Below are 22,604 nucleotides of genomic sequence, written 5' to 3' on the forward strand. Positions count from 1 at the left end.
AGTGAGAGATTGTTTGAAGCACATGCAACTTATTGCAGTTTTGGCAATGCCTCCATCATGTTGCTGATGATTGGTCACAGACTAATAGGATGGTGATCAGTGTTCACTCTAACTTCTGTTTGCGATATACTTGTTCACTTCTTGATCCAAGTGTGCATTAAAGGGACTGTTAATTGTACACAGCATATTTGTTCCCTTCTTGGTTCCTTCTCATTGTTGCATAAGACGTGCATAGGTTCTGTTTCAGACTGAACATTGGTGTTATTTAGCTGTGTTTGATTTTTGTGGATAGACTCCAATAGTATAATTGGACTGGAATGGCTGAGCTAGGGATGTATGGAACACTCAGCTATTCCTTAGGAGGGCATATATTTAGCATCAGTGCTATCAGACACTTCAAGAAGAGGCTGAGATTGAGGCACATTTGTTGCAGATGTTTCATTGTCTTTTTTTTTTGTTCTGACATGCAGGACTCTGCCATTGTAGCAGATGGGAATATCTACAACTCCTCCTTATCCTATCAGTAACTTAACTGGTACATAATCAGGCTAATGGTGCAGGTTGGAGACTCCAGGGCCCTACCAGCTTTGCCCCAATTAAATCTGGGGCAGAAAGGCTCCTGGACAGCCATTGTTGATGATTAAACATAAGATTGGGTGGCGGGGAGCATGCAGGATCCAGTCAGTACTCAGGATGCCTGAGAAACAACCCCACCCATGTGAGGGTTCATCTTTGTAAGGCACTCAGTGCCTAATCGAATAACCTTGCTATTGGAAGTAGCTGCCCAGTGTAGGTCACATTCTGCCCTTTTTTATTCCAGATTACTGATAACTATCTGCCACCTCCCCCCTCTCCAATCCATCCCCTTAACACTCTTCCTTCAACCCCCATTCTGCTCTCACACACTTTTGACATCATTCCCACTCTAATCCTCTGCCTCTGGGATCATACAGTGGCTGTTCTTAATCATGGAAAAGGACTGCTACCGGCCACTTAAATGCCCGTTTGATCATTATTATGGTGGGATGTCCCCATTGGAAGTGGCACAGCGCTCTCACCAGATTTCTAGCCACTGGGCTGGGGTGGTGGGGGGGGGGGGGGGGGGGTGGGAGAGGAGGAGGAGAGGGGGGGAGTTGTGTGGGGGTGTCCTATTCTCCTGGATTAAATTCCTTCCAAGGATCCCATGTGATTTAATTAACAATTATTAAAAGCATTACTGGAGGCTTTTATTAAGATGGGAAGTTTAAAACAAAACTCTTAACTGAATATCATAGAATCCCTACAGTTTGGAAACAGACCCTCTGAAGAGTAACCCACTCAGACCTGTTCCCCTACCCCATATTTACTCCTGATTAATGCACCTAACCTACACAGCCTGAACACTATGGACAATTTAGCATGGCCAATTCACCAGATCTGCACATCTTTGGATTGTGGGAGGAAACCAGAGCATACAGAGGAAGCCCACACAGACACGGGGAGAATGTGCAAACTCCACACAGACATTTGACTGAGGCTGGAATTGAACCCAGGTCCCTGGCACTGTGATACAGCAGTGCTAGCCACTGAGCAACTGTGCTGCACTAAATTAAATTACCCAACTGGGACTCAAATTATGGCCGTAGTAGTGAAAGTGCCAAATCCTAACCACTATACCACCAGGCAACGGCCATATGGAAGTTCTCCTCTACATTCCACAATGCAAAGACTGCTCTGACCTCGTCGCAACCTTCTTTCAATTGCCTCCCTGCCTCTGTCAATTGCTGCAAAATCCACCAGCCCCTTAATTGCTGCCTCCTTCTTGATCAGTCCCCTCCTTCTCCTGATTTCCCTCCCCATCACTCCCCCCACATTCTTCCATTCACATTTCCCCTTCTTCCAATCACTGGCCTCACACATTTTGCTGGCAGTGACACAATATTTCAGAATTGGAAATCTTCATTGGGATGCCTATCTGAGAGCCATTGCGCTCCCAAATCTCTTGTAATTGAGGCTAAAGTCCAATATGGATGGGTCTTGGGCCAACCCATTGCAGCCCAGGGACCATTTCCTGTGACTGTAATCCAATTTCCTGGCCATTACATTTGATATTTTATGCACTTACAAATGGCAAATCAAGAAGAGTATAAATGAAGGTCATTGGTAGACATTGGACCCCAAAGTTGTTTTTCTAGTTTTCAAAAGATTAAACCTTCATACAGAGTTTATGTAGTAGAGCTGCACCATCTTTCTTTTTAACTTTGTTGAAATTTCATGTTCAGTTATGTAATACATTAAATCTAAGATAGTTACTTGGCTTAACCAATGACAACATCATTACTTGTGAAATTGTTTCCTACTTCACTGCAAATCATCAAATTGCCATTGTTGCTAACAAAAACACAGAAATTGACCTGGTTACAAATTAAGTTTATAGATGTTATGCAGATGAACACACACACTGGTGTGTGCTCCAAAGAGTTGAAATGGTAGACAGACAAAATTGAAAACATGAGTTATCATCTCAATTTATTGATTTATTTGTACCTTGGAACACACAGTATACATTCTCCAAGGTATAATTCACTCTCAATTCAAGTGATTATCAAAGCTCTGCTTTCCCTAATCAGACATTTTGACCAGTCAAATGATTGATTGAAGCTAGTATTAAGCCTGCACTGCATAAGCTAACCAGAACATCAGCAGGAAATTGAAGGTTTTAGTTACTGAATGGCATTGTAATAAAGATGCTAGTTTCACAACTGCAAGTCATTTTGCAGACTGAACTGCCAGATAGAATACCTTACAAGGGCTGGAAAATTCCTTGAACTAACTTGGCAATTTTTTAAAACATGTTTTTCAAATCACATTTGGAATCTCCAGTCTTGCTTCTTTTCTTTATCTGCTGTGTTTCTAAGTCAATCCAGTAATAGCTATTCCAACACCCAGTGTCTCAACTATGCCTAGGTGACTTTTATTTACAGAATTACTTTTGATTAAAATTAATGTAAAACAATGTGACATTATGTATTTGGTGGTCTACTTGAAATATTCTGATTTGCTAAACAGCAAGTAATTATGAAAGCACTGTGTATGTGTTATCTATGTTATGTAGAAACAATTTCATTTTCTTTTCTATATTATCAGATATTTCAAAATTGTATTTAAATAGAAAGTCCTTCAAAACTTAACAGGGTCTTATATATTCTTTTATGTCTCCATATATGCTTGATCATAAAAGATAGGATTGTAAACTGTGAAAACTGCAATGTTGCATATTCATCTGAAAATGAAAAGTATGTTGATGTCTCCTGTCCTTGTAAGGCTACAAATCCAAAATAGTTGCATGCCAAGACTGAGTTAAAGCAATTCTCACTTTCCTTGTTCACTTAGTTCTGGGCCATTAAATGGCAATTTGGCTTAAACTATGATTTGGTTTTCGTACAACAAATAATCAGAGTTGTGATTGTTTTCAAATATGCGTGCTTACGTAAGATGTAAAAATATTCACTATATGTGACTCTTCCATTGAGTTGTTCACAGACACACAACATGATGTGCACATTACCTGCTTGTATCACCTTCTTATTCTTGGTGATGTCACGATATTCTTTTCAGGTTCTTTGTGGCTATCTGTTTAGCATACTGTCTTTGTGCGTTCTTTCTCCGCTAAGTTTTACATTTATCGGATAAGTGTGAGATGCATCCAGTTTTATGGAGGCTTTGTTGCCAAGAGACCTCACAACTTCTCTCATCATACCATACCCACCTTCCCTCATTAATTACTTGCCATGCTCCTATGATGTCCACACCTATGATTTCCACTCCATCTTACCACAAGCATTCCCCTAATTTCTTTTCTTCTGCATGGCCCGCCAAGGTCCAGTGTGAGGCAGTGACCTGGAACAACTCACCACTCAGTGGATATCCAGATGTCACCAGTGGCCCTTGTACCCATGCCATCTTTAATACCCTGTTTTGCACCCAGATGAGAACTGTTAGTTAGGAGATGTCCTGTATAGTTGTTGACATTTGCCTCTGCTGTGGCACATGGGGAAATCAATGGCCCACTTTAAGGTCAGGATGCGGAGGTCTTGTTGGACAGGGTTGTGATAATATGAACTTCATCCTCCTCCAGGACTAGCATGGAGGCCATGACATCAGATCATGGCAGCCTGGTCCGAGGTTGCCACTTGGGTTAAAGCAATCTCAGCCGAATAGAGGAAAGCCCAGCACTGTAGGAAGAAAGTCAGTTACCTTTTCTACTCTGCCATGGTAAGGTCCACCATCTTCTGTCGGATACCTTGCATGCTTTTTGCCTTTGCTACAAATCCCAGACTTACCACCCTAATAGATTTGGGGAGTACCTTCTCTGCACACACTGTTGTGATTCAAGAAGCAGCTGGTAATATTTGGTGTAATACCAGTTGTTAATGTTCACACTCGACGTGCAAGTGTCTATGAGCCAATTGTTGCACAGAGTCACGGATGCATAGTTTTTCAAAAATACATCTGGACTTCTATGAATTGAGACAGAATCAAAGTACATTAAAACTGTAGTTGTAAACAAGCAAAAATGTTCTTCAATCATATTTCTTTCTTTTAACCATTCTTGTGTAAATTATAATTTTCTGATCTTTAAAGCAAAATTGATAAAACCAAATTGTTTCACATGCAATGCAGTTTCCATCAATGCCAACAAAACCCTTTAAAATCATAAGCGCATATTTCAATAATAGGAGTTCAGAGAGCAAAGTATTCAAAGTATAGCTCTCACACTGAGCTCAATTACAGCACTCCCACCACTACCCTGTTGAGCTGAACTAATTAAGGACAGACCAGGAATTAAATCCTCAATCCTGGTTTGCATTGCTGCACGTGACAAACAGGAAAAGAAAGCTGGATGGGGAGACCCCTTTAAGTAGCCTTCCAGAAACTGCACTAGAATTGGCATGGGATTAGGTGTTGTCTGCTAGTCTTTATTTCTGTGCCAATTTAGGTACCCACCAAGAGAACTTGTGAAAGGGGAAACAGACATCTTGAGCATATGCTGCTGAATATAAAAAAAGAAACATTAAACCAAATGTCTAGAACCGGTGTTTTAAAATCCACTTGAGTGAAAAGAGATGAATGGCTCATGTGCAGAGGATTAGGATATTGTAATTTCACTTCTGGGTCCTGAGTTTATATTTCAACTGAAGCAGGTTGGAGCCAAGGCTTCTCTGAAGAGAGACTGCAGTGCAAGGTGTTACAATATATCCTCCTCTGACATCCTAATTAAAAAATTATCATGAACAGAATGAACAGAACTTTCTGTTTTTGATGTCAAAGTGGGTGTAATATTTTAAGATATTCCCCTTCACCTCTAGGATTTGATTTCCAATTTATTTCCTTCAGCTAGAAAAGTTTTTGTAATTAAGTGAAATTAGTATGACTGCCTAACTCCCAGAAGCAATTAATCTATAATACTAACATTTGGAATATCAGTGATAACATTACAAACATGCTTCACTTGTAACGCACTTTAAAATGTCCAGTGGTCTTGAAAGGTGCCATGCAGCGGCAACATTCGAGTAATTCATGGATAGTAAAAAATTATAATCCCTCCTTGAATTAGCATGGCGAACATCTTCATTTGAGTATGAATTTATGGAAGATTGCTGAGTTATTGTGTTTCAGTTGAGCTAGGCTAATACGTATAGAATTGGGGAAATGATATCTTGAATAATTATGGCCTTTTATTCTTCTCGCTGATGAACACTAGTCCATCAGAGCTTGGTCAATATGCTCAATGTTTATCATGAGAAAATCTTCAGTATTCTGGATGCAGCAAACATTATTGACAGTTCATTTTGTGTGTCTTAGAATCATAAAATCATAGAATCCCTACCGTGCAGAAGCAGGCCATTCGACCAATCATTGACCCTCCGAAGAATTTCCCACCCAGACCCGTCCCCCTAACCTATCCCTGTAACCTGGCATTTCTCATGGCCAATCCATCCTGCCTGCATGTCCCTGGCCATTATGGGCAATTTAGCACGGCCAATCGCCCAACCTGCACGTCTTTGATCTATGAGTAACTCTTCTGTAGTTTCACTCACAGTAGTTCTGCTAATCTGCAGCATATGGTCTGCTCAACTCTTTTGTTGATTTCGTTTCCCCATTTCTTGTCATTAGTCTTCTGTTAATCCAACAACCATCTGTTCTTGGCAAACAATAGAGCTGGACCTTGCTCATATGGAACCTGTACAATTGCCAGACTGAAACTATTTCCCACTGTTTGCCATTCACATCTGTTGAACAGCTGAAAAAATTACGAAGGATCTTTGTGTCTGAGGCAGGATGCAATATCGCTGGAAACTTAGTCTGCCCAAACATTCTAGTCTCCACTTAAACCTACAGACAGAGAGGTATTTTTTCAGATCATTTTGCCTAATGTCTATGAAAATTATTCTGAATGCTAGAAAAATTGAAAGATTTTATTGCTAAGTATCAACTTTGAATTACTGAAGGTGAAATAAACAAGTACACTTTTCTACAGTCTGTTTGGAAATATTTAAGGACTTACATGATTGGTATTGACACTCTACCTGTTTACATTGTCTCAGTCATTTGGTAGAAATTCCAGAATTACAAATGAAACCAACATTATTCTATTTACAGTCAGACTGAATCATTATAAGAAAAGATGAATATAAGAGCTAAACAATTTCACTTTGATCTTTTGAAATTATACCTTCTTATACCTTACATATACAAAAGAATATATATACTACTTCTGTAATATCTCACAACACCAGGGTATAGTCCAACAGGTTTAATTGGAAGCACACTAGCTTTTGGAGCGACGCTCCTTCATCAGGTGGTAGTGACATGAAGGAGTGTTGCTCCGAAAGCTAGTGTGCTTCCAATTAAACCTGTTGGACTATACCCTGGTGTTGTGTGATTTTTAACTTTGTACACTCCAATTCAACACCGGCATCTCCAAATCATGTCTGTAATATTTGTTTAACATACAAATTAGGAGAAGCCTGAATGATAGACAGTGATTGGCCAAGAAGCAATAAGACTTTCAGATAGATGCAACATATGCATTACGTCAATTCTTAAAGCCTTTGTAATTGAATAAGCATGATGGCAATTCAATTATCAAATTTGATCCCATTTCCCACTATTTAGTTTTGGGACTCCTGTACCAAGTTAATCACATGGTGCTTGTATATTGATATTCCCTTCGTCCCCAACCCTCCTGGAATGTTGGTGGACTTTGGAGGTTCTCATAACCATAACAGGTATGCCCAAAGAGTGGTCCATAAATGTGAATTTGTATGGCTTACTGCATTTTTATGTTTTCAAGTGTTGCAGTTTAAAAATAAACAGCAGCAGAGCTTTTGTCTTCAACAAGATCAAAGGTTACTTTATTGTACAACTATTACTGAAAGTTACCAAGGAAAAGAAAGATAATTCTTAACTAAAGACATACAAATACAAAGATCAAAAGTAGGAATGAAAGAAATATTTTCTCAGAACGTTTGAATTTTCATAGTGGGGTGAACCCATTATAATGAACAAGACTAGATGTTTCCAATTGTAATTGATGGTAAGGTAACACATCAGTCTGCCTGCTATTTTTTGCCTGCAGTGAATCACTAGGACAGTCATGTGACATCTGGGAGCCATCCTACAAAATTCTGTGCCAATTTTTACTGACAGATTAGTCTTCCTCCCTAGGTATACAATAACACAATTATACAGTCATGACAGGTTCACAAACCATAAAAGAATGAAACTCTTAGGGAATGGGTATCAATCTTGAGTAGTCGTGAGATTTTTACGATATTCCTGTGAATGATTCTATAATACTGAGTTACCAATCCACCCAAGCTTATCCAAAATCCTTTGCTACTAATTGCATGAGAATGGGCAGCAGTAATTGGACCTCTGGATTTTGTTCCATTCTTCCATTTGGTGAAAGGTACATTCTTCAGTTACAGATTTTCCATAACAGAACAATTAGATATCTAACCATGACTAGAATAAGATGTATAAACTGCTGTGTGAATCATAATCCTGGAAGACCAACAAATATATTGAACTTCTAACTATATCGATTTTTTTCCAAAAAGAAAACATGCAGCAAGTCAAAAATTGAGTGAGAATGCAAATTCTGAACAGTGACTGTCTGAAAGGCAGTGTGAATTAGCTCTAGTTTTGAGGGAGACCCTGGGATGTCAGTGACTGTCTGAAAGGCAGTGTGAATTAGCTCTAGTCTTGAGGGAGACCCTGGGATGTCACAATTATTGACTGTTGAGGAAACTTCAAAGATGAAGTCCTCAAAAGAGAGAAAAATACTGAAATAAACTGTAATCTCCTGCGATTTATCTCAGATGATGAACATTTTGGGAGGAAAGACAGAAGCCTGGGTAAGAGTGACGCTTCTGGGTTAAACTTCTAAGAATACAAAAGAAGAGGGGATAAAAGCCAATTTCAACCCTGGTTTGGGCAGAGACGTGTGCAGTAAAGGTCAGAGCTGAGAAAACCACTGCACAGCACACGAAAGGAAAGGAGGTTTCTCTGTTTGCTGGACGAGAGAAAGCAAATGAAACTGCAGTTGATGAGAAACAAGGCAAAGCTCTGACCTGCAAAGCTAAGCATCTCGAAATCAACTGCTCACCTACCACCAACAGTATCACCTAACATTCCAGTTGCAGTGTCTCATTGAATACTATACATTGAACTCAGTCACATGCTCTTTTGTTAACTTTGATCTTTTTTTGTATTTATCACTCACTTCTAATCTGTGTATGTGTGTTGCATTGTTATTTCCTGTTATGGATAGTAACTTTTCCTAACCCCAGAAAGTCTGGTTAAATTGGTTCATTTTAAAACAAAAAAAATCATTCAGTTTGGAAACTATTAAGAAAGGGATTTAAAAAAAAAAATCTTAAGTCAACGAAGGGATGGGTGAATAAGGATGGGAAGCCAGTTCATCCCTCCTCACCCAAGAGCTGAATAATTTAGGTTACCCTGCCTGGAACTGTAATACCTGGGGAAACCTCACCCTGGGTCTGATGTAAGAAATTGAGGTATCATGTCCATAATCTGAATCCACGGATGATAAAGAAATATAAGGGTGGGCAAATTGTCACTTTGAAATTAATTTTAACAAAGTGTAAAAAAGCTTTCTTGCATTCTTTATCAATGTCTCCATTGTGGGCAGCACGGTGGCACAGTGGTTAGCACTGCTGCCTCACAGCGCCAGAGACCTGGGTTCAATTCCTGCCTCAGGCGACTGACTGTGTGGAGTATGCACATTCTCCCCGTGTCTGCGTGGGTTTCCTCCGGGTGCTCCGGTTTCCTCCCACAATCCAAAAATGTGCAGGTTAGGTGAATTGACCATGCTAAATTGTCCGTAGTGTTAGGTGAAGGGGTGAACATAGGAGTGTGGGTCTGGGCGGTATACGCTTCGGCGGGTCGGTGTGGACTTGTTGGGCCGAAGGGCCTGTTTCCACACTGTAAGTAATCTAATCTAATCTAATCTAATCAATGGCAATGCATTTTCAGGAAAAATTGTGAGCAGTTACTTCTGAAGATTTAAAAGTTTAGTCCATCAAACTGTTAAACGACTTTGTGAGGCACTTAGAATTTCAGAAAACCCAAGTTTTAGAAGGGGTGGCCAATAGTTTAGAAGTGGAAGCTGAGGACGATAAAATGGGTAGAATAACAGTAGGGAGATTAAAACTAGAATTCTCTGAAGAAGAAAGATATAGAGGAAGTGAGAGAGAGTGTGTGTGAGAGAAATATGAAAGGGAAAGTGAGAAGGGAGAGTATTTCAGGAAAGATGGCAGAAAAGGAGATTTAAACCAAGACAGCTCGAGCTGACTGGCAAGAAACCTACTGAGTCCCTTAAAGATATCACAAGCACAGAATTAAGGATTGAGGCATTGCAATTTTGCTCATTTGATTCCTATATCCAGTGAGGCAGGGCTCTTTTTCTTTCATGTGGGTCACACAACTAATAAAGTGACCAATCCAACATTGACCTTTATTGCTTCAGACCATAAGCTGTAAGAGTAGAAGCTGTTTGGCCCCTTGAGTCTTCTCCACCATTCAATGAGACCATGGCTGAATAGGTAATCCTTGTTCCTGCCTTATCCCCATAACTCTTGATTCCTTTATTGATTAAAAGTCTGTCCGTCCATCTGTCTGTCTACCAGTGTGTGCAGGCATCTAAGACATCAAACTTCGTGAATTAATTTAAAAACTCTACCCCTTCCCAATGAGAATTGTTACGAAGAGTCCTTGGTTGAGTTTCCCAAATTTGTTATAGCTTCAGATGGGATAGGATACCTCAAAACATTAAACTTCTGGGTGAGGAGTTGTTAGGTTGCTCCCCTTGATTATTGAACTCCACCAACGAATGTTTTTGCATTGCTAATGGAAGAGCTCCCTGGTCTGCTTAAATGCGCAAAGTTATTGATCACAGTTGTGCGAGTTTGAACTAACTATCTTACAGGGTAAAAGTAAACTTTATTTTAAACTGAAGTAGTTACTTCATCCCAAAAATATGTTGCATATTGGCTCATGCTACTCCTTTTCTAGGTAACTAGTTTAGTTGCAATGCCTAACTTCTGTGCTAAATCACAATTCAAAATTCACATTTTTTGAAACTATACTTTATCTCAAAATAACATTCCACACTGGCTCTTAAACACAAGAAAGCATGGAGAGTTTTCAGACCAGAACATTCCAGCATAATTCACGAAAAGGCAATTGGTTAATTTTTGTCTGCAAACATTATTCCTTTATAAGCATTCCAATCAATTTCCTTCTGGATTAGAAGAAAATATGACTGTTTGCTTGGCTACTTCAGTTTTTGAATTAAAATGGGATACATATTACTGATGTCTGCATCCACCACCCTCTCTACTCAACCCACCCAAGTCAACCAAGAGAAAAATGTTAGCCAGGGAAGATGTAGTCATTTTACTGTATATGTTAACTTTATGTTTTTACTTGCAAATGCTTTCTTATGCTACTAATTGAGATCAGGCTATAGTTAATGCTTACTGCGGCCACATTAAGGCTACTGCTTATTGAGGTCATTCTGTAATTATTGTGTCAGAGAAAGTGAGGATTTGCAGATGCTGGAGATCAAAGTCAAAAAATGCAGTGCTGGAAAAGCACTGCCAGTCAGGCAGCATCCAAAGCGCAGGAGAATCGATGTTTCGAGCATAAGCTCTTCATCAGAATGTAGGGGAGTCCCAAAGGGGCTGAGAGATAAATGGGAGGGGGAGGTAAGGCTGGGGGGAAGGTAGCTAGGAATGTAATAAGTAGATGAAGATGGGGGCTGATGGTGCTAAGTCGGAGAGGATGGTGGAGTGTATAAGTGGGAAGGAAGATGGACAGGTAGGACAGTTTGTTATGAAGATTGGGTGAACTATATCTTTTAGGAGAGTTAAAAGCTAACAGTGACATCACCAAGTGTTCTCAATAAGACGCAATGTAACATGTGCTCCAGCTACTGGTGTAGCTGGTTGCCAGGAAACGACAAAAAACAGATTTGAATTAGGCCAATCAGTTTAAATTATTCCATGAAAAAACTACCAATTTCCAATCAAGTTTGAATTGAGTATATTGACAATCTTAAAATCCAATGACACAATCCGATGCTCTGGGGTATAAGACCGGTGAAAATTGAACAGTTGGGAGGAGAAGTGCCAACCCTAGCATGTAAAAGACTGCCTGAAAAATAGCTCTCTTAAAGGTACCTTTATCCATCCGTAACCTGTGAAGCAGAATCCCTATGAAAAGAAGACACAGGAAGATCCAAATAGAAGAACTGAAAGCTGTCTGGTTTTGAGATAAGAAGTGTTGTTTTGTAAATCTTAATTGGGAGTTTTATCCGACTAGTATTATATAAGGTAAGGTAAAACATAGGTTAGAATAAGGACTTGTACATAGTTGTTAGTTAATTATTCTCTGTTACACTTTAAGAAATAAAGTTGTTAATTTTTACTTTAAATAGTTCGCGGCCACTCGAACTTTTATAGATTACTGCATGGGATAAATCTTTTCTGTGTTTCTGGCTTTAAATTAAACAGGAGAGTTTACACCGTGTCGTATCAAATTCAAAAGTATGATGCCGAATTGGAAGGTTGGATCTGTGATAAGGTCGGGGAGGGGAGATGAGGAAACTGGTGAAATCAACATTGATCCCGTATGGGTGGAGGATCCCAAGGTGGAAGATGAGGTGTATTACATTGGTATGGTAACAATTACATCACTCTGTAGCCAAACACTTCAAATCCCCCTCCCACTCCATCAAGGACATGCAAGTCCTGGGCCTCCTTCACCACCAGATTATAGCCACCTGACGCCTGGAGGAAGAATGACTCATCTTCGATCTTGGGACCCTCCAACCACGCAGGATCAATGTTGATTTCACCAGTTTCCTCATCTCCCCTCCCCCCACCTTATCCCAGATCCAGCCCTCCAACTTGGCACTGCCCTCTTGACCTGTCCTACCTGTCCATCTTCCTTCCCACCTATTTGCTCCACCCTCCACTCCAACCTATCACCATCACCCCCCACCTGTATCTACCTATCGCATTGTCAGCTACCTTCCCCCAGCCCCAAACCCCCTCCCATTTATCTCTCTACCCCCTTGAGGCCCAGTCATATTCCTGATGAAGAGTTAATGCTCGAAATGTCAACTCTCCTGCTCCTTGGATGCTGCCTGACTGGCCATGATTTTCCAACACCACATTTTTTGACTGTAGTTATTGTTTATTTAGGCAGGTTATAGTTTCTGTTAATTGAGGTCAGGTTGTACTACTGGGATCAGTCTGTGGTTACTGCTTATTGAGGCTGGGTCATCGTTATTGTTAGTTGAGGTCAGGATGTACTCACTCTTTACTGAGGTCACTCAATAGTTGTCAGGTTTATTTTATTCAATCATGAGATGTGGGTGTCACTGGCTGGGATGGTGGTGGTGGTGAGCTGATTTTTGAACCGCTGCAGTTCATGTGCTGTAGATAAACCCACAATGCTGTTCCAAAGGGAGTTCCAGGATTTTAATCCAACGTTAGTGAAGGAATAATGTTATGTATCTAAGTCATGATAGTGTGCAGCTTAGAAGGTATCTTGCATGTGGTGCTGTTCCCATGTATCAGCAACACTTGCAGAATTTTGTAGGTAGGACTCTGATATTCTGCTTGAATATGGGAATTACAAGTATCATGTTCTTGACAGTTTACATCTATTGCAGACAATTTGGAATAGGTTTTTTATTATCAAAGAATTCCCGCAGAGATCATTGAAAGAAGTTACACTTCGCTTTCTCCCTGAACCTTTGAGAGGGAAAGCAACATGCACAAATAGAGAAACAAACGGCAAGCTGTTTGCACTTAGAAGTGCATTGGAACATTAATGAGTTACTGAAGCAATTTGTGCAGAACCATAAACAATGATATCTTTCTAATTACCTGAGAAATGAATAACGTCTGCAAATAGCTATGTAAAAACTTTTCAGAAAATTGTGCAGACAGATCTCTGCAGGAGAGTAATGTGTAAGAAGTCTGGATTTTAAACACAAATGCTCAGCAGAATATTGGTTACTTAGAAATAAAGTAGCAAGCATTAAGTGTGAATTCTGAGTTCACCAACAGGGATTCAGCATTCACCTCCGATTATTATCTACATCTGCTTACCAGATTTTTTAAAAAAAGTCTATTTTTGTATCCTTATTCATGTCAACTCTGTTGATTCAGATGCTCAAATGAAAGTTTGTCATCTAATTCTTGAAGATCTTAATCATGGAAAAGAACAGGGCATGTAACGGTTACAAGAAGACTTGCAAAAAAATATAACAACCATTTGAGTTTTGGGTGAAAGTGTAGAAGTAATTTAAAATGGAATTAGGTTCTGGTAATTTCAGGCTAATGGGAATGTATAAGAATTCATTGCCTCCATCAAGTCACAATCACTTCACCTTCAAGAAACAGATTTTCATCTGGTTGTGTTTACAATCTCCATTTATTAAATAAATGATTTTTGTTATCAGAATGTGGGCATCATTGGCTAGGACAACATAGTTAACCATATTGTTATAGGTCTGGAATCACATTTCAACTAAACCAGCTAAAGATGGCACCTGAAGGACATCAGTGAACCAGATGGATTTTCTCTGACAATTGACAGTGGATTCATGGTTACCTTTAGATTCTTAAGTCCAGATTTTGTTTTAAATTGAAGCCAAACACCACCATCTGCTATGGTAGAAATTGAACCCAGAACATTGTCTGGGTTTCTGGATTAGTAGTCTAGCCATAAAACCATTAGGTCATTGTTTCCCCTCTCATATAATTTTCTTTACCTATTGCAGATTATCATTACATTTATATTTCATGTAATATATGTAGCATAATAACTCATGTGTCAAAGAACATACCTATTATTGTTTACTATTACATATTGCCTAATCTATCAGAAAGGCACTAAATTCTGTCAATACTGTATCAAAATCAAGCAACTCCAAGTTGTTTATCACGTGACTCAAAGAAAGACTGGAACAATTTATGGTAATAACCATGAAGGAAGATTAGAATGTGCCTGTGATAACACTGATCTGTTCATTGATTGAATTTCCTAATTACACTGAAAGCATTTCAGTCCAGCTGCAGAAAACACTTGGCACTAGAAATACAATTTGTCCCTTCAGCAAGAAATCAGAATGACTGAAGGTAGGAACACAACAACATCTATACTTGATGAAATTGGTTTCAAACCTATTACCCTGTGAAATTCATGATATGAATCCATTTTGCTCTGGTGTTGGATTCCAGACCTAGGAACAATTCTGACTTCTATTTCCTTCCTCGAACTGGAACTCTTGTCACCAACATCACAGGCATCCCACACACAATGGTCCAACTGAATTCTTGAATCAAAAGCTAGTCCAATGGCCATTGTATAACCATCGCCAATTGTTGTAAATATCCATCTAGTTCACTGATGTTTTTTAGAGAGAAAAATCTGCCATCCTTTCCTGAAATGACTCCAGCATAACAGCGATGTCATTGACTCTTAATTGCTTTCTGAAATGCTCTAGGAAGCCAACAAGGAATGGCCAAAAACTGCTGGTCCAGTCAATGACATTCACATCCAATGAATGAATAGAAGCAACATTTGAGCATCTCAGATATTAATTGCTTTGGCTGTCAAGACCAATCCCACCCTTATCCACCTATCCACATTTCTTTCCTCTCTTAAGATGCTCCTTAAAGCCGATGTTTTTACCAGGTTATTAGAAGTACGCTAATATCTCTGAACACAAATCTGTTCCTTATTTTACTTTATAACCGTTATGATCTGCTTGGGGAAACTGAAGGCAAAGCTAATCCACTTCACCAAGTAACACCCAAAGTGTTGTAATTACTGACAAGATTTCACTTTTTGTAACTTCAAGCGTTTGTTGTAACTTCTGCAGATAATAGGATATACCGGTCCCTATCTTACCCCTTAACCTGGAAGCAATGCCAACAAGAAAGAGGTTAAAACAGTAACTATGTGGCCAACAAACACAAATATGTTCTATAGCAAAGGGTATAAAAAGTCAGACAAAGAGGAGCTGGAGCTAGGAATCAGTTTTTTTTCACTCACTCATATATAATTTCTCTCAGAAGTTCTGGAATTCATTTTTTCACCTTGTTGCCAAACAGAAAACTAACCATTATGCAAAGAGTTTTGTTGGTTTCTCCTCTCATGAATTCTGTGTTCTTTTTCTGTTGCTATCCATTTTTTTTTGTGCCTATATCTTCATGCCTTCTATCTCAAGCTCCCCTTTGTGTGTTTTCTTATGCCTCTAGCTATATGATATATTTGTGTTTGTTAGCCACATAGCTGCTGCCTCAACCTCCTTCTTGCTGGCACTGCTTCAGTTTAAGGGTTAAGACAGGTTAAGACAGTTATAATAGATCACTTTACAATTGATGCAAACTCTTAAAAGCCATTTTCAAGCATTTGTAAAAACAATTACTCCTTTCCCAAAGCATTTTAAGTAATCCTAAATTTTCATTTTCTGTTTCTGCGTCCAGGTCAAAGGTTGTCAAAACATTTGAAATCTTTAAAAGGTGCTACTTAAATGCTGGTTGGTGTACCAATGCAAAACGAATTTTACAAAAAATTAAATCAAGATGTAATGGTGCTAGAGTATCTGATTTAACTAACTGGTGTTTCATGAATCTGAAAGGCAATATGTCAACAGTGTACTCTGACTTTAAACCTAAGTGCTTTTTGCTCTGAGTGTTGGGTTAGATAGTTCTACTCAGTCTCAATATATAAATGCAACAAAAAAAGCATGAAGTTTCAGAAAGTGACAAGTCTAATAAACCTTTCTGATTTGAGATGAGAAATGCATTCAGAATTAAAGTTAAAGGAAAAGTGTAATTGGGAACAAAAATGTTTACCTGATGTCATGGAAATTTTTAAAGGTCAGAAAAAACACAATTATGTTCAGGAACATCTGCTCGAGGTTACGAAATAGCTTGTCGAAAGGCAGCATTGAATTAGAAAGGAAGTTATTGTCGCCAAATAAGAGAATTAATTTGATATCAAGGAAGAGTTAACATGAAGCCCATTTATTTCTGCTAAATGTGGTAGCAATATTTTCAAGGAATAAATACCTTAATCTAAGGCAACACCAGGATACACTTAGATTATTTGAATAGTTCTGTATTTTAAGTCTATTTTTCTACAGTCGAAATTCAGATCCAAGATCGTAGTTACACATTTTATTTTTTTTACTGTATACTGTGTGTGGTCTGAATACATATGGGAGTTGGATGTGGATTTCTAATTATTATCAACAAAAATGAACACAGGATGTTTAATAACTCTGTGGCGAGCCAACTATTATTAGTTAAATATTTTTCTTCTGTACAACATTATGCAATCAGTCGATTATCGGTTCTGTCAATATTTCCAAAGGGAAATATATGAAACAGTACATTAATTTTCACATAAATTACCTGAGGGTGATGTTTATTATTGAAAAGCCCAAAGTTATGAGGTTCCATTTACTGAGGAAAGCTTCACTAACACTGAGCTACAGGAGTAACAAAGTCAGGCCTTTGTGGGTGTGAAGTTCATCTTTTCTGCCATGAATATTTCATAAGCGATGGGAAATATTAATATTACATCTGTGTTCAATATTATACCACTTTGGCACACTGTATTGAGCCAATATTCAGGTCTCTTGCTCATGTGTAAGTACATAGTAATTCCATTTAACATCAAACAGTGAAATCTGCATGAGAATAGAACTTTGATATTCAACAAGGTGAATGTTCCTCAAGTAAGTTTTAGAAATTGTTTATCAAGTTTGTTATGAAACGTATTAATGGGATCCAGATCCCCTCATTCAGCCACAAGTCTAGCTTTGATTCAGAATAACAGCATCTCCCACATGAGGTTTGATCCACGTTTCAGCTGAGGCAGATTTGGGGCCAGCTTCCTTGCCTTATCTATGTTGTACAAGGTCATAGTTCTGATGGGGTGAGTTATTTTAAAGTTTGGAACTGCTATGACACATCTCTGATGCAAGTGAGGCTTGAACCTAGATCTTCTGGCCCAGATTTATGGATTTTACCAATGTACCACAAGAGGGCTTCTTCAGTGATGGGGTTAACGTTCATGTTGTATTGGCTACACATGCTGTGCTGACTTCACATCCTGTGGTCAGAAACAAGGAATTCTATTGTAGTTTTCAGAGGGAACCAAAGCATCTGGACAAGCTCTCTACGTCCTAGTAAGTAAGCTTGACCAAGTGTAGTTTACCTAATAACACATCATGGTAGAGGTGTTAAAGACCGCAATGTACTAGGAATTGCCATCAGGGAAAATACCACAATGCAGTTGTAAAATCTTGGCACAAACTGTGGTTTGATTGAGAGTGTGATGCTGGAAAAGCACAACTGGTCAGGCAACATCCCAGGAGCAGGTGAGTCGACGTTTTAGGTGAAAACCTTCATCAGGAATGAGGATGTGAACTGAGGGGGAGGTGAGGCTCAGGGGAATGTAGCTGAGAATGCAATAGGTGGATAGAGGTGGGGGTAATAGTGAGAGTTCAGAGTGGAGGGTGAAGCAGATAGATGGAAAGGAAGATGGACAGGTAGGACAGGACATGAGGGCGGTTCCAAGTTGGCAGGTTGGAACTGGGATAAGGTGGGGGAAGGGGAAATGAGGAAACTGGTGAAATCCACATTAATGCCATGGAGTTGGAGGGACCCGAGGCAGAAGATGAGGCGTTCTTCCTTCAGGCATCAGGCGGTTAGAGAGTGGCGATGGGGGAGGCCCAGGACTTGCATGTCCTTGGTGGAGTGGGAAAGAGAGTTGAAGTGTTCGGCCATGGAGCAGTGGGGTTAGTTTGTCCGGGTGTCCTGGAAATGTTCTCTGAAACGCTCTGCAAGTAGGTCCCCAGTGTAGAGGAGACCGCATTGGGAGCAATGGATACAGTTAATCACAAGTGTGGAAGTGCAGGTAAAACTCTGATAGATGTGGAAGGCTCCTTTGGGGCCTTGGATGGAGGTGACAGGGGAGGTGTGGGTGCAGGTTTTGCAATTCCTGCGGTAGCAAGGGAAAGTGCCGGGATGGGATGGTGGGTTGGTGGGGGGCGCGTGGACCTGACTAGGAAATCATGGAGGGAATGGTCTTTACAGAACGTGGATAGGGGTGGGGAGGGAAATATATCTCTGGTGGTGGGGTCCGTTTGTAGGTGTCAGAAATAGCGGAGGTTGATGTGATATATACGGAGATTGGTGGGGTAGAAGGTGAGGACCAGGGGTTTCTGTCCTTGCCTTTGATCACCTTTGAAGAGTTGAAGATGCTACTTGAAAAGGAAGAAGAATAACATATCAAACTGGAAAAATAGTATTAAAATATAAGGCTTAATTTATTGCTTGTTCTAAAACCGAGTTGTGAACTTATCTGGAATTGATTGAGAAACTGTACTCGGCTTTTGATGCTGTGGTTACTTAAACTGACGTTTCAACAACTTTTCAATTTTTAAAAGAATAAACACACTAAGCAGAGATTTTCTGTGTAAAAATCAAATTAATATTAAACTAAAATAAAACATGGAACTGTTATTGACAAAAAGAAATAAAGCTAGCCTCTACAGTTTTATACAGGCTTTGTTGAAAAGCCAATTCAACACTAATATTTCCTTTCTTGAAATTGAGATGAGAATTGTTTCAGACTTTTAGAATCATCAGTAGAATCATCAAGACGTTTGATTATGCATAGGTTCAAGTACCAAATGCCTCTGACTGAATTTGATCAGAAATTGGCTCCATATGAAGTTTGGTGAATATCATAAAGGGTTTCTCTCCATGAGCTTTAGTGAATTTTCTCATGCTCTTTCCTGAAACTTGTTTCATTACCTATGCACAAGGCCTCGAAAGCACCCTGCTTGTCCTTCTTCCCTTCTCACCAGAGGTGGAGCAACTACCCACTGTTGGGTTCTCCTGGGGTTCCTGGTGCCTGTGTCATATTACAATGCAGTTGTGTACCAGCTCAAACCCTATCAGTCCAAACATGCCCAAGGAAATTCCTTTGTCTGAAGATTTTTCCTAGACATGGCAAACAGAGGGAAATTGGCGCTGCATTTGGTCAACAGGGACTCAGAGATGGTTGAGGTGCTGCACAGGAGGGTTGTCCTCTTTCTCCAGGACTGCCAAGGGAGACCACAGCTTCTGGTGCTGCCAGTCTCCTCCAAGGTAGCCACCCAGATCCAATGAATGTGCAGCAATGCCACAAGAAGATCAATGACCTTTTGTGTTTTGCAATGGTAAGAGCCCCAAACTTCCCTCTGCTACTTCACACTCACTCTAAATGTGCTACATCACCTACTTCCCATCAAGACTAATGGTCTATGTGCTTATTTTTGCATGCAATGTCTTTTCTTATTCACTCTGATCCACCCTTATTCACTCTGATCCACTCTATTAACTCTTCATGACCTCTGTTCACTCTGCTATTTGAACCATCACCCATCACTGTGCCGGCCACTTTGATCTCACTCAATTCCTTCTTTTCTCTAATTCCTGTCGAAAAAGCCCATAATAGGTCAGCAAGAATCAAAATTTGTTCAAAGGTACCAACTCATGTCTCTTCATCCCTATGAGGAGAGGATCCTTGACCCAACAGAAGAGGGCTGCGATTGCTGAAATGGTGATGTCAATACCTTCATGAACAGCAACCTGGTAAGAATCATTTTCCATTACTGTGTTGCTCTCACATTACTGTAAAAGTGCTTTCAACATACGTGAACTGCTTGCCCTTTTTCACAGTCCATTCCCTATTTTGTCTCCTACAGACACCAAGTGGAAGCTCTCAGGTCTTCGCTGTAAGAGGGCAGTCGCACAAGACATCTCCTCCTCCACCTCTGAGGAAGAAACCACAAATCACTCAGAGGATCAATTGGTAAGGCTGCCTCCTGACCCTTCCACCATCTTAAATACCAAAACTTCAGTGGGTACATTAGCTGGATTAGAGCCGGTAACACCTACAGTATAAACATCACTGCCACACTTCTGCAGCTGGATTAGGAAGCAACATCCAGTTCATTGGCACTCAGAGAACATCTGGAGACCAGGCATCTGCTCAACCTTCAGCAGCAGAAGACCCCATGATGTTTTATGGTCGAAGGTGTCATGTACAGGCTGTGGGATTGCTCCTTTGGCAACAAGGGTACATCTTTCTGGGTTACAATGCATTACTTGTGCCTCACAGACATTAGTGAGATTGACTTTGTAATTTTACATGGTGAGTTCAAGAAAGCAGCTCACTATCATCTTCTCAAAGCCAACTCGGGGAGTGGGCAATAAATGCTGGCCAGCCAGTGATGTCCATATCTCATGAGTGAATCAAAGAAATTCCCTTCTTGGTTGCCTTCCCATCAGCCCATGAGCTTTGATCTTCCCCATGTACCAATTCAATTCAGATATTTCACCATAATATTAATATTACTAGTGTTGCCAATGACTTCAATAATAATTTAATAATCATTTGTCTTCTCACTTTGTTCCCTATGCCCCATGAGATTTGCCTCATTGTGTCTACATAGAACATAGAACATAGGATACTGCATATCAATGAGGTGAGTAATAATGACATTGTTTGCAATTTATGAAAATGGTTACATATATGCATCTCACTGCTCACTCGTGAACTTCATGTCTTTCTGTTAAATATTTGTTTGGAGAATTGGACTTGTTGCTCTCAACATTGAGAAGCTCATTACTGCCAATCTCAGAAAATTTTCCCAACTTTCTTGCTAACACCCATGTCCATCAAGGGCTGGAAAGATTTCACCCAAATTATCTGTGATAAGTTTTTATGGTGTGGTTCAACTAAAAGACTTGAATATATTCTAAAAAGACCAGGGTCATTCTCAAGTTGCCTGATTAAAAGAAAGATCGCGGTTGCTTAAATTGCTTCTAATAATGTTCATGTTTACTTGGATCAACGGGCAAGATTTCATGTGTGGCCCATGTTAACCTGTGCAAAGCCTGGGAAATAAAACAACTTCTCCTCAAATATGCTTCTTTAAATACAAGTTCATAAATCACTCCACTGCCAGGTCTCCAGAACCATCATTCTTATGACAGACAATAATAATGATAAAAACCGACTTTAGTGAAATTGCGAATGCGGGACTGAGTTATATTAATAACTTTTTGTTCTTGTTGAGGGTAGTGGAGGTCTCCGGAAAATGTGTAGTTGCAAAATTTATGATAATTCCCTCAAGGAATTAAAACCACAAGATTTCTTGTGCTCTAGATGTGCAGCTTCAATGGCACAAGTCCCGAAGAAAAATCGCAACCATTTCTGCTTCTTTCTTGTCCAATGTTCGACCATTTAGACTCATTTTACTTGGAAAAATCAAATTTTATGGATGCTATACATCTGCAACTCCAACTTTGCATTTTATTCCCTAAGGCCCTGTAATGATAAAGCTGGCCAGCAAAACAGAATTGGAAAAGTAAAGGTTGGTGTTTACTTAGCAAGATTGTTGACGTCCTTTCCAACTCCAGCAGTCCTCACTTGATAGAAGTATTTCAACCAAGTTCTAACTTCAAAAATGTCTTTATTTAAACAAGTTTACCTAGTTGCTTCCTTCTCTGCTTTTTAAAACTTGAACTTTTTAATTGCCTCTTCTGCTATTTGCAAAATTGTTAACTCTATTCATATCCTCCCATAGCACATTTGGACATTTTATTGTGTTGAAACTGTATCAAGTGGGGCTCATTCTTATGTTGGAGTCGCAAAGTTCTGAGTTCACATTTTACTCCAGGGTTTGAACATAAGAATCAAAGCTGACAATCCAGTGTAGAACTGAAGGGGTACTGCACTGCTGCTATCTTTCAAATGAGCTGTTAAACTGAAATTTAATCTACATGTTTATGAATATGTGAAAGATTGTATTGCCCAATTTTAAAGGAAGGAGATCTATTTCTAGAGTTCTGCTCAATATTTATCACTCATCCATCCCAAAAAATGCTTATCTGTTCCTTCGCACACTAGTGTTTGTGGGAGCCTGCCCTGCGCAAATTGTTGATGAA

General features: G+C 39.6%; 1 long non-coding RNA gene across 1 annotated transcript; it reads left to right on the plus strand.

Annotated features, from left to right (window-relative positions):
• The first annotated feature begins 19,939 nt into the window (after positions 1–19,939).
• LOC140453289 (uncharacterized) lies at positions 19,940–21,120 on the plus strand. The gene is made up of 3 exons (XR_011952336.1): positions 19,940–20,243; positions 20,357–20,463; positions 21,083–21,120. It is a non-coding gene; the product is annotated as an uncharacterized lncRNA (long non-coding RNA).
• The last annotated feature ends 1,484 nt before the right edge of the window (positions 21,121–22,604 follow it).

This window comes from Chiloscyllium punctatum, chromosome 27 (genome assembly GCF_047496795.1).
Source record: "Chiloscyllium punctatum isolate Juve2018m chromosome 27, sChiPun1.3, whole genome shotgun sequence".
Classification (NCBI taxonomy): Eukaryota; Metazoa; Chordata; class Chondrichthyes; order Orectolobiformes; family Hemiscylliidae; genus Chiloscyllium; species Chiloscyllium punctatum.